This window comes from Cupressus sempervirens, chromosome 6, assembly GCF_028749045.1.
Source record: "Cupressus sempervirens isolate cs-2001-9-10 chromosome 6, ASM2874904v1, whole genome shotgun sequence".
In the NCBI taxonomy this organism is placed as follows: domain Eukaryota; kingdom Viridiplantae; phylum Streptophyta; class Pinopsida; order Cupressales; family Cupressaceae; genus Cupressus; species Cupressus sempervirens.
Genome location: NC_143123.1, coordinates 4,531,134 through 4,545,762, shown reverse-complemented (window position 1 = coordinate 4,545,762; position 14,629 = coordinate 4,531,134).

Here is a 14,629-nt window from a genome sequence, read left to right as displayed (position 1 = left end):
TTCAATCATCCAATTCATCAAGGAGATCCATTGTTAGCCATTAAAGGATTCAATCTCTATGGATCTCTTGTTGAAGATTTCTTCATCCACATTCATTCAAGCTTCTTCCTATTCTAAGATCCATTCAAGATTGGTGTTGAAGATCTAATGAAATTTATTTGAGACATCCTACATTTATTTGTACATTCATTTGGAGCATCCATACTTGTGGATCCAAGAATTTGAATCCTCCACAAGGATTTCAACATAAGCAAGGTAAATATTTCTACTTACTTTGTTTATTCATATTACAATTCCAATTACATTTCAAGGTTGATTCCAAATTGGGGTTTGACCAAGGAAAAGCCCCCATCCAAACAAAAAAAACCATTTTTCTTGCAGGTATAGGTATAAGATGAGAATTGAAGTTCATATTTGGATACCCTTTTTGGAAAACTTCCAAGATCCATAAATAGAATTTTCATTAAAGTAGTGTAGGTCAAGGTTGACTTTTTGGGGTAAGATTGTGCCCCACTATCTGGGTCAAGGTCAATCTACCCTAAAAAAGACAAAAGTTTCCTAAGTTTTCTCTGTCTCAACATTTCTAGTGAGGAGTAGGTTGTAGAATCTCTCAAAATTGTGCACAGACATCAGAAATCAGCATTCTCCATACTCGCCCTATTTTGAGGTTAGTATTTGTCTTCTATTCATTCAATATTTCAAGTATATACTTTCTATATTAGATTATAGGATTTCCTCCTTTCTTCATATTCTCTATCATTTGATTCATTGATCACTTCTTTGTGGTCAATCCATTTGGATATTTCCTTTTGGGAATTTGGGTTAAGGATAGGTCCTATATTTTCTTTCATGCATCATATCATATCATACCCTCACATATTCATCCATCTTATACCCCATATCCACTTCATTCTTCCTTCATTCATATACATTATACACTATTCATTTTGGTGAACTTGACACACTTACGCTCATTTCTTTTATGGAATTAGATGCCCTATAGTATTTTTGGTCTTAGGTTTTTGTTCATATTATCTTGTTTGTTCACCTTCACTATTCATTTTGGTGAACCCGACACACTTAACCTCTTTTATTTTGTGGAAATAAATGCCCTATTATGTTTTTGTGTTATATTTTTCTTCATATTATCTTGTGTGTTCACCTTCACTATTCATTTGGTGAACCCAACGCACTTACCCTCTTTTCTTTTGTGGAATTAGATGCCCTATTGTATTTTTTGGTGCTATATTTCTTTTTATAGTATCATGTTGGTGTTAGATTTTGTCATGCCCAAAATATAGGGCAAAAACACACATAATATTTTTCTATTTTATTTTAAAGATTAATAATTCACATACATACACAGGGAATATAACATATATGCCTAATTACCATTACTAAAAGTGCAGTTTACTCCATAACTCTGACATGGTTACATTTTCTAGGGTTAATTATTCCTTAAAACATATAGGTCACATATAAATAACTTTCTAATCTAATATAAATATACCTATAGAGTTTCTATCAATAATAATATCATAAGATGTTTTGATTTCCACATGCCCACTCATCGGGGTAGCAGCTGTATGAGCCTCCCTCAAAAGAGGTTTCTTTTAATTCAAAATGGATCTCTATTTCAAGGTTAAATACTTACCCTTTAGAGTTTCCATGATGCATTGATACTTGATAAGATCCTCAACAAGTCCATCACTACACATGCACCTTTCCATCTAGAAGTCCTTTCAATTAACCTGTAACCTTAACCAAATTTATGATGGGGTACAATTTCATTACTCATAATAGTCAACGGATATCACTAGTCCTATTCTCAAGGTGGAGTTAAAGTCCTTCAACCCATGATGAAATCCTTCAATTTTTGCAATAAATCAAAAATGGAGTTTTTGAGTGACCATAAAAGTCAACAAAAGGGGCTAGGGAGGTGGAAAATGCCCCCAACCCATACCCATACCCCCTGGGTACTTAAATTTCCTGATTAGGGTAATTAACCTTGATTACTCATTGATTAACAAAAAGGTCACTAACTTAGTCTGACTTAGATCTTTAGGTTACTTGGTTAACCCTAACTATCATGTTGGAATGCATATATAGTTCATAAGTGTCAAGCGACATCATAAAAACACTGTTGCGAACATTAACATTTATTGATTACAAAATTATACATTCATTCAATGCACAATACAAATAAAATACAAACACTAGGGTTTGTATCCTTCATCAGATTTAACCCTGGTTTCCACAAATGGTACATAGGGTTCAATTTTGTTTCTCCATTAGATTTCCTTGAAAAATACCCTACATACTCATTGCACACATCAATAGCTCAAGAAAATTACATACATATATTCAAAAATTATCTGGATAGTTACATAAATCAAAACATGAATCTCTCATATAATTAACTATTTAATTCATTTCTACTCATATTTAATCATCATAAATCACATAATCAATATAACATAACCTATTCATTAATTCAGATTAAAATGCTAGAAAAATCATCATTAGGCATGAATATACCTAGCATCATAAACATCGCCATTTAAGGAATACTAAACTATTTGGAACATAAAACTTAATCATCGGGGTATCAAAATCAACACCCTTATCATTAGGTGAAAATGCCTTGTATCATTGTTAGTGAAATTTTAATGTTTAATTAGTCAAGATAATGTAGTATAGTTCTTAAATCACTGAGTATTAAAACATGGATGTATCAACTACTCTTAATTTCATTAGGAAATTCACAACAAAAAACATAACTTCATATCTATTTAAATCTCCTACAATAGATTTAACAGAGAAATTCATATTTAATAAGTACATGCAAGGAGGGCCCTTACAGATTTTTTTTTAATGTTAAATCTTGCATGCTAATTAGATTTCTTACATCTATATTTCAAAAATACAAAACTTTTGCAAACTCTCTTTCAAAATACAAAAAATTTCATGCTTTATGTTTTCTTAGTTTAGTTCAATTGCATTTCATTAGTTTATGAGATTTACTACTTCTACTCCTACTTATAATATTCCAGTTAGACAAAGTTGTAGACTTATGAGTGCCTTTGATATTGAGTCTTCTTCTCCTTTTCTTAGGATTTTGGATGATAATTTGATTGATTGTGATTTCAATCTTATTATAGAGAAAAAATATTCTCACTCATCTCATGATGAGGATGATGCTTTAAGAGTTCCTCCTTGTTGTGGTTTCACAATGCACACCCCATTTCACTTAGAAATGGGGACCCCTACTTTTTTTTTTAGCTTTTAAGATCCCTAGTCTAGGGTCTGGGTCTTTTTTAGGGTTTTTCATAGTGTTCTGGCCTAGTCTAGCTCTCTGTTAGAAAACCCAATTGCTGAGAAATAGATATTTTTAGGAGAAAAATAAAAATTTTACCATGAAGGGTGCACTAGTGCACCTAACACACCCCTCAAGATGTGCTACAATGCTATTTGCATAAAGGGAAAAGCACATCCCTCTTGGAAGTTTTCACTTGCACATGTCCAAGAGGTGCGCTCAATCCTAGGCCTATAAAGCCTAGGACCTTGGCCCCCTACCAACTTTCCTCACTCTTCATTTCTCCTCTAAATCAAAGTGAAAACCACAACATCGCAGCTTTCAAGGTGTGCCACTCTGCTCCATCACCTACACATAGAACACAAATATGTTAACAAACATCCATGTAAAAGGTGAGCACTTTGCACACCTCCCAAGGTGCACACCTTTTATTTTGCAAAAATCCTAAAAACTTAAACAAAACTAAAAAAAACTTAAGCATAAAATTCTTCACCCTAGATAAAGGTGTGCAAGTGTGAACCTATCCAAGGTGCACACCTTTACTAAAGCTAAAATGTCCCAAAGGATAGTAAAGGGTGCATACACAGTGCACCCCAAAAGGTGTACTAAGTGTGCACCTTTTTCTTTTTCACTTGTCTTACCTTTGTACTATGAAGGTACGCACCTAGCACACCCCACAAGGTGTGCTAAGTGTGCACCCTTAGTATTAAGGTTTTTTGTTGAAGTTGGCACACCTAGAACACCTAAGAGGTGCACAAGGTGCACCTTTTTCTTGTCTTCTAAAGATAGAAAATAGGTTTTTTGGTGTTTTTTAATAGTTTTTAGTAATTAAGGTTTCTCAGACAATATTTTTTAGTAATTAGTGTTTAGTTGAATTAGTTTTTTCTGCCTCTAGACTAATGGATGTTTTTTTTGGGTAGATTAAATGGCTTCCTCCTCATCCTACCTCATTGTAAAAATGGCTCTAAAACTAGTGGTCTTCAAATTTTAAGGTGTTCCAACAAAATCACACTTCCAAGATGAATAGTCAAAGATCTAGGACACTGAGCTTGGCCATATTGACTGGAATGCCTTCTTAGTTTTATGCAACAAACCAACCGAGAGGTCTCTGATGGTATCTATGCTTATCAGATCAAGGCTAGTTAATGTAGCATCACACCTAGTATTAGTATAGTCTTCAGAATTGATCATGGCATTAGTAGAGAACTATGTTTCAAAGGAAAGGGTTGTGAAGAGTATAAATAAAGAGATCATTCTATATCTAAGACCTAAGAATATAGAGAAGGTATTACATCTTTTGAGGGCAGATCCATACATTAGGTTAACATATCATCAAGTAGAAAGGTGGTACAGAGAGCATGGAGATGAAGCATTAGAAATCATTTGATCCTTGTATCTCATTGAGAAGACTCCTCTTGGATGAAAAGAAGGCAAAGTAGACATGAGAAGGGGCTATATGAGAGAAAATATCATATATTCTATTGTACTTTTGAGTAGAGTCTTGGCATTAGGAGCATCAAGATAATTGAATATATGGATGGTACACTTCATTGAGACCATCTAGATATAGTGAAGATGCCAATCAATTGGGCCTCAATTCTTAGTGAGAATTTAGATGAGCAACTGGTGGTGGTCGAGAATAATCAAAAGTTCTATATGAAATCTTATTTGGTGTACTTGTTAGCTACAAGAGCAATAGATTATCTAGGGTTGTTCAAAAGGGGCAACATGTAAGATGCAAACATGTGGCCTTATGTGGTATACCCCCAGTTAGTAAAGAAAAAGCTTTTGCAAAATAGTAAGGAGTATAGAATAGTAAATGATGCATTTATTTGATTCATTGAGGGAGATTATGTGAAAAGAATGTTAGATGAGGTAGCAGAAAAGATTATAAAAATCAGTGTCTACTACATCCAATTTAAAACATTCACCTATTTGAGGGTAGTGGGTACAACTATCAATCCAAAGACCAAGGTATCAATGTGACTGACTCATATTGTTGGAGATTACATGACAACTCTTGTATACATATGAGAGAGTAAGAAAGCAACATAATAAAATCTGGGTATGGCCTATCACTATAAGCCTATTTAGTTTTTTTTGAAAACAAGATATTGCAACTTTTGAGTCTGAGTGGGATCAATATCCCTTGGAGGAATATAACTCTTCTCATCCCTATTTTAATAACATTGTATGATTTTAGTACTTGGTAGGGAAACATTTCCAACATGAAGGTTCCATAGAGGATATTTGAATGAATGCGATAGATGACTATGGAATTTGAATAAGGGATTATTATAGGATGACTCTCTATTTGGTAGGCAATGCCTTGAAAATAAAGGTCCCTTTAAAGATAGTGCAACAAGACATTGAAGAGGTCCTTGATCCCTTACACAAGAGAGGTAAGATATCTTTTCAACCTATTATGAATGGAGAAATTAATAAAGAGGAAAACATAGATATTAATCATAGAGCAAGGCATCTCATCCAATTAACCAAGGATTAGATCAAAAGACCATTCAAATTGGATCCAATTTCGCAAATTGTAGTTTTCTATGCTACAATTTGCCCAGTGAAAGGTAGAGGAGCAAAGGTGATAGTGCCCACATTCATGGCTCAGTCTCTAGTAAGGCTAGAAATAGTGCATTAACTTGATAGAGAAGTTGGATACTTCAGGGTGCAAAAGGGTAAAAATAAAAGAAAAAGGACTTCCCCTCAACAAGCTAAGCCTGAAGAAGAGGCAACTCAAGCATTAGATAACAAAGGATAGAGAATGTACAAGGGGTAAAAAACATAGAAGCTATCTAGACTCAAGACAATCCTCTAATGCCACCACTAGAACAAGGGCAAGGAGCTAAAGTAGAAGCATAGGAAGTCTCTCTACCTACACAAGAGGTAGAAGCATCCCCATTGATTCCCAAGAGAAGAAAGATGAAAACTCTAGTTAAAAGAAGATAAAAGGTGATAAGAAAGGTTATTCCTTTTCCATCAATACTAGAAGAGGAAGAAGAAGATGATGAAGATGAATAAGATAACCTTCCTTTGAGTTAGAGGACTCATCTTGCTAGGGCTACAGAGATAGAACACATAAGAAGCTCCACTATTACACCACCATCTATTTCTACATAGCCTATTTAGGTTACAACTTCTAAGGATGAATTACAACAATGGATTGATGAGCAAGAGGATGAAGGGGTTGATGTCTTTAGATGTTAGATTTTGATTTCATGTTGATAGGCACCAAGATGGTAGGCGACAAGATAAGGAATACTTGGATAATTCAACCTCCATAAGAGGATTAGAGTCAATTTTTGCCTCAATCACTAGGACCTTTAGGTGCTCCACCATCATCAATTCAATATTTATCTTTCTTGGATAAAGGTTTAGCTACTCCTCTCTATTAGAGTAATGAAGAATAGGTGAAAGCTAACTAGGAAGAAGAGGCACAATAGATACCCATCAATGAAGTGTTAGAGGAAGGCAGATATATGAGAAACCCCAATAGACTTCTCAAGATATAGAGATGAGGACTGTGGACTTGATAGATACAAAGATGCCCAATGTGGATCTCTGAAACAAGAAGAAGGTTGAGAGAGGAGTGATAAGGGAAAAAGCATAGTAGTACAAACTCCATCTTTATCTAAGGATAAATATCTAATGGTAGATTCTCCAAGATGGCAGAGGAAAGAGGTGATGGTTAGACATAAAAGGCAGCTATATTCTACTATCAAAGAGGGAATGGGAGAATTAATTGAAGCTCTTAAGAAACCTGAGCCACCTATAGGTGATGTATGAACATTAGCCTTTGTTATGAGTGATCAAAATTAGGACTTGTTTTCCCATGCTTCTATCCCTCCTCTGCATGTAGATATTAAGGATTTGACCCCAAAAGATTATCAAAATAGAGAGGTCATACTTGGAAGACCCACCATGGATACTAAAAAATTGATGGTTACTACAAGAATCAAAGAAGTATTTAAGCACTTAGAACATGATGAAACTAAATTGTTAAACCTTTAGAAGTATAATGAAATCCTAAGGGGATATCTAAACAAAGTAGTTGGTTCATTGGATCCTGAAAATCCTGAGGAGACTCTAAATGTGGCACTTGGGAAAAGGGATAAGGAGACTATACAACTAGATTTTTTTTTGAAGGCTTCTCAGCAATGTCGAGAAATTTTTTGAAGAGAAAGGTGTGTAGATCATACAAGGAAATCTTAAACTACTACACCACATGAAAAAAAATGTAGATAAGTTGGTTGCTATATTGAACCAAGATTTTGGATTAATGGATGGAGTACATACCTGGGGTAAAGACCTACATGCATTATAGTCAACAAAGGGTTAAAGTTATTGAATGTTGATGGGTGTATATACAATATATGAGTTAGATAAAATAGATGATTTTATAGAGAAGATTGTGGATGACAATAAAGTAATGGAAACATTACATGTGGATATTCATAAGCTCAAGAATCAAACCCAAGAGCAAATTTTGGAGGCCGAGAGACATTATAGTGATGCTTGCTTGGACATTTTTGAAGATGATTTGAGAGATAAACTAGTGACTGTAGAAGTAGTTGTTGAACAAATTTTGGAAGATTTTTAAAGAAGCTTCTACTAATGAGGATATTAGATAGACATTTAAGACTGAATAGGCATTGCTAGATTTGGATGTGAAATTGGGAGATTTTGCAGAGACTCGCATATAGGTGGGTCATATAGGAAAAAAGTAAAGGATAAAAATAATGTTTTAGATTTTCTAGATGTAACCCAAGTCATAGAGATTATAGAGAAATTCAAGAATAAATACCTAGACATAGATCTGGTATGAAGGGGAACAAAACCCAGAAGCTAAAATTTTAGTTTTGACATTTGGCAAAATTTTGCATGTTTTGGACAAAGCTTCTAAGGTGCGCAAGCTTTCAAGGTCCACTAGGTATGCTACTTTCAAGATGCACTTCTTTGAAGGTGTGCTAGAATTTTTCAAAGAAGTCAGAGGTGCATCGACAATTAACTGCTAGTTCTAAATTTAGAGCTTTCCATGCATCAAAAATGCATTCTGATGGTAGTTTAACTCCTATATACATCTAGTGAAGGCTGAGCTTCTATTTTTGGCACCTCCAGAGAATCCTACATCATCTAATGACTTTCTTCTTCTTATTTTCTTTTTTTTGAGACATGTAAAGGCTCATACATCCATTATATAACATAAATAAGGATGGAGTCCTACTTAGCACTAGTTAGAGAGTCAGTTTGTACATAAATAGATTTTTTTTATTAGTTTACAAGCATATGTTTGCATAAAGGGATCTCTCACTCTCAACATAAATTGAGGAGAAGATTTCTTATAAATTGAGGAATATAATATGTATTCCAAGCCATTATTTTGATGCAATAATATATGCTTTTGGTTCTCTCATTCAAAGTGTAGTTATTCATGGCTGAGTGTGTTATATTTTGTGAATGTATGTTCATGGAATGTAATGGAGCCAATAGTTTTATTATGTTATTTTGATTTGGTGATATTTTAATTATGGTTTTTTCTACATGTTTACAAATTTCACTAGCATACTTAGTAGGAGAAGAAATTACCCAATTGTTCTTGCATAGCTTTTTGTCTTGCACAAGCGCACTTTCTGTGGCCTTGCAATCTGATGAAAAGTGAAGCATCTTATGGTTACTGAATTCCCATCAATGATTATATCAGTGAAATTAGGGGAACAATGGTCATATTTTCATTGGTTACCCACCCATCTTTTCAAAGGCTTAACTCATAGATGTGTTGTTTTCATAGCTTATGTCCATTAGGAATTTACTTTTCAAATCATTTTCTTAAAACTTCTTGCTACCTTATCTTCATTATTTGCTTTTACAAACACTTGGTTAATTTAGGAATTCATATAGTTTCATTATTAGATCGCATTCATTAAAAACAAAAAAAAATTCAAAAACATATTTCTTTTGTGTGGTTATTCTATTGAGATGGCAAGCAGATTCAAAATCTTATTTGGAATAAGTCAAAACTAGTAAAGGCCTCCTCATGAATACTCGCATTTATCTTCTACTAAGTAGATTGTAGTATATTGCAAGATCACCCAAAATCTTGGAGTTGATCCCAAATTAGCTTTTCAAGAGAGGAGTTCGAAAGGATTCCTATCGTTAAGCATCGTGCAAAATGACAACTCAAAACTCTTGAACAAGTCCAAAAACTTTCAACTAAACTTGATAAAATGAGTATTTGGCTTATTCAAGAAAACCATAATCAAGATTCTATTCAAGCTATAGAGGCTCTTAAGAAATTTCTTTGTGATAGTGATCAAGGTGTTAACCTCTTGCACGGTATTACTCATGTTGTGCATTCAAATGTTAAACCTTTAGCTCAATAACCTCAAGATTTAGGGTCGATTTCTCCTATTACTAGTGTAGAACCTTGCTTCCCTCTATTCCTATGAGTGTTCCTCCTATGTCCCTTCCTACATCAAAATCTTCTTATCATAATGTTCCTTTAACTTATTCTAATCCTTCTCCAATTGTAGTTCCAAGTGTTCCTCCAGTTGTGTCTTCCATTCCTATAGCTTCATACACTTCTAGTGTTTCTAATGTGTTTATTCCTCCTATTTCCTCTAATGATTCAACTCTTATCAATTTGGCTCAAACTGTGTCATCTTTACAACAACAACTTGTATCCTTGACTCAAAACAAGTTTAGTATTCCTATGTGTAACATGGGAAGTCCTTTTTCCTGAGATATCATTCATACTCTCATTCCTCAACAAGTTGATATGCCTTGTCTTGAGAATTACATTGGTAATGGAGACCCCATTCATCATGTTAAAATATTTCAAATCCTTTGTAGTGATTATGCTTATGACCATAAGATTTTAGCCAAGTGGTTTTCTAGAAAATTTTGTGACAAGGTCTTACAATGATTTTGTTCCTTGCGTCCTTATTCTATTGATTCATTTCCACAACTTGCAAATGCTTTTATTTAATAATTTCAAAATAACATTGGCCTGCAAGTGTCTTTAATTGATTTGATGCATTGTGAACAAAGTTCTTAGGAAAAATTAACTAAATTAATTGGTAGATTTAAGCATTTACATGCTCAAATTCCCTTTCATGTTCCTGATATTGATATTCAGCATATGTTTATTTCAAATTTGCAAAAGGATAATAGAGATAAGATTTTGCTTACTAAATTTAACTCTTTTCAACAACTTTGTACAATGCTTCATCATTATCCATTACAAGTGAGTCAATTTGAGAGCAACACTCCAATGGCTCTTGTTCTTGTTGATAAAAATGATGTTGTTCCTAATCCAAATAAATTTCAAAAATTCAACAACTATGTCAAGGATAAACAAGCAAGCAAGTGTAGTTGTTGATCAAGTTGGTGTTGCATCTCATAATGTCACTTCTACATCCACTGCTTTTCAATTAAATTTTGCATTTACTCCTCTTTCTGAATCTTTACATTCTATTATGAATAGGTTTTTAACTACTAGTATTATTACTTTACCTCCTATTCAACCTCTTTTACTTGCTAAGATTGCATCTAAATCCTTTCATTCTAAAGATTTTTATCAATATCATCGTCAAAATGGTCATTTTACTTAGAAATTTTATTCTTTAAAATATAAGGTTCAAGACTTAATCGACTCTAATGCCTTATTTGTTGATAATATTGATGGTGGTGGGGACAAATGTGTTTCTCCTCCTAATCAAAATCTTCAAATCTATACAAATCATTTACCTCAACATGATACTAATACCATTGCTCAGCCATCTTCTATGGATATTGTGTATGATTCAAAGATGGATGATCTTAATCACATTGTTAATCAAGTGGAACATGTTGTTCAATCTATATCTCCACCTTAGTCTCAACCTCAACCTTGACAGCTATTGGAAATATAAGAGGAGTAACTAAAAGGGGAGGGGTGAATCAATTACTACAAAAATAAATCCTAGATCCTTTAAATGTTAGTATAAAATAATTTCTAAAAATTGACACTCAAAAAATATATAGAAAATGTTGTAACTCAATAAACACTAAAAATTCTTGGAAAATACTTCACATGAAAATCATAAGATATTATCTGTGATTATTAATACTTAAATCTAGGTGCAAACACATAAGAGATATAGTATGAACATATTTGACAACAAGATCTAATGTGGAAACCCAATTTGGGAAAAAAACACCAATTGTAACTAGTTACTAATTTTCACTCTTCTGAAGTGAGCCCTATTAAGAGCCAACCCTTTTAAAGGTCACAAAATACATTGTTAGTTGTGACCCTATTAGAGGATTTAATCACCCTATTAGGAGTGGCCTTTTTAGAGGTCTTTGGACAATTCAATAGAAATTCCACCTTGTTAGAGGATTTAAAAATAGTTGCTAAGGCAACTCTATTAAGAGATTTAGATCACTGCTACAATGGTTAGAGAGTAATAATGACGTGACTTGATTTGGATGCAACTACATTGTTGATTATAGATCTTAGTTTTGGCTTGTATACTTCATCCTTCTTGATCAAATATATCTTTTTAGTTCCACAAGGATATTCTTCTTAACCTTATGATCTGCTACTTCTTAGCATCATCAAATCTTCAATTATCTTCCATGCCTTCACACTTTCTAAATTTCAACTTGACGTTATATTTATCTCTTTCATATTGTCAAGTTGACTAGAATACAACTTAGAATAATAAATATTCATTTCCTTAGTCAGCTAGAACCAATAGACAAATCAATTTGAACTTAATATGCCAAAACAAGAAAATCCTTTATTAGCCAACTCTACTTGGTAGACACTAGGTCAAAAATAATTTTTCAATGTAAACCAAGAGAACTCAATCAACATTGTATATTTACAAAGTTCCTTTGGTAACAGAGTGAGCTTGGTTAACACTCCACTTTTCCAAACTTTCCTCTAGCATGTGAGTGAACTTGGTAGATATTGTCTTCTAAACTAGGAAAAATCTAGAATGCGTGGTAGACACAAAAAATTATCTTCAATGCCCAAGTGAGCTTGGCATACACTGACTGGTAATGATATGATATTTTTTGTAACATCAAAGATAATACACAATTAATCAATTGATTCAACAATCTCCCTCTTTGGCATTGATGGCAACACAACATGTCATAATAAAATGAATTTTTTTTTGAGCATGAATAAAATAAGAAATTATCCTTTGTTTCAGTCTAATTCTCATCCATGAGAACTTCCTCTCATGTGACCTATTTCTACCTTTATTTTCTCCTTCTGTTAGAAAATTTATGTATGCTATAGCTTCTTTTAATAGAAAACTCTGCCTTGGTATCAAACCAAGTTCATTCTCCTTTTTTACATCTCTTTCTTTTTTTGTTCACAAAAATTTCTATGAGATATGATAGTAAACTTCTCGCTCTTTGAAATCTCATGCCAAAGACAATATTTAGTGAATATCAATGTACCTCAAGTATGAATTCATTTTCTATTTGCCCTTGTCAATATTGTACTAATTGAATGATCTTCAACATGCTCTGGTTGATGCATCACTAAACTTTATTTAGTGAGCTTTAGATAGGGGAATGACCCCTAGCTTACCTCTTAGATATAGAAATACATCCTTAGGTAATGGCTTGGTGAATATGTTTTCAATTTGTTCTTTTGTATTCATATATTCCAATCTTACTTCTTTATCTTGAACCAATTCTCTTAAGAAATGATATTTTATAGAAATGTGTTTTCTTTTGGTATGCATCACTAGATTCTTTGATATATTTATTGCACTCATGTTATCATAGTATATGATTACTAGATCCTTGTGTTGACATTCCAGTCATGTTTTTTATTAGTGACATACACTTATTTAGATTGTAAGTATCTACCAAGCTTATTATATAGTTAACAGTGTTAAGCAAGCATTTTAGTTGCTACTGAGTTCTATAGTTGCTACTGAGTCCCTTGGATAGATTTCAATTTATGCCAAGTAGTTACTACTATTGTGATGATCACCTATATAAATCAAGCATCTCAATGTATGCTAAGTTTACCAATGCAAACCAAGTTGTGTAGTGCCTACTAATTTCATAGTTGATGTGATGTGACTCTAGTGTTAACCAAGCTACTCAGTATTAATGAAGTGACTCAATTTATACCAAGCTCACAGTGATAGTGTTGACTAAGCTATACAATGAGAATTGAGTGATTTAATTTATATATTGAGTTTCATAGTAGTCACTGAGTCACTAGTGTAGACTGGGTTCAAGATTACTTGGAAGTGATCAGTATGGACTGAGCTTCTACATCTACTGAGTGCATGATGATGCTGAACATTGATAATAGATTTTGAGTATTAGAACCTCATCAAGCTAGTCTTCAAAACTCAAACTTTTACACTTTGGTTGACTTTGTGATTTTGTGTAAACTTGTATTGTGGCTGACTTTGTAATTATGTAATTGGATTGGTATACATGTAATGTATTGCATCACATCCAAAGTAATGAATTGAAGTAATTTAATTATTAGAGAAGAGCAAAAGAGAAAATTACAAAGGATATAGTAGTATAAGGAGTAGCAAAGATTTATCTGTCACATCAAGGTGATTTGTACACTCAAAGGAATCTCATTCAACAAACTGAGTTTTAGATTGTAGATTAGCTACCACTTCATCCTAATAGATGGATCAGTCAAATCTTTTAACAAGGTAGACCTAATAGTCTTGTGTAAATCGCTTTACCGAGTGCATACTTCATTATATGTTTGTAAATCCTTTTGTAAGGTGGACCTAGTAGTCCTTATTGCTCCTAATAGGGAAAATCATCAAAAGTGATCATTGTAAGCCTTAATAGGCAAACTTTATACTATAGTACTAAAGCTTTTGGGTATCATCCCCACTCAAGTTTTACTTCTATTTGGAAGGTTTCTGGGTCACCAAAATTGTGTGTCAAAAGTGTTATGAATTTTTTAATATTTTTAGTCTCTCATGCATGCAATTAGATCATAATTTACATGAAGGATTAATTGCTAATTAAAGATTAAGTTTTATAAGTTACTTATTCACCCCTCCCCTCTCAGTAACTTAGACTATCATAATATTTCCAACACCTTGGTCTCTATCTTCATACCTACCAACTATTGTTTGAACCAAACAATATTAGAACAATTGATTGTTCCTACCATATATTTTTCCTTTGCTATGGACTAAGAGATATTATTTTGTTTCCTATTTGTCCAAGACACTAGTCTTTTTCCAAAAAAGAATGCTCCACCACTAGTACTTTTTTTATCATCAATACTTCTTGCATAATTAGAATCAA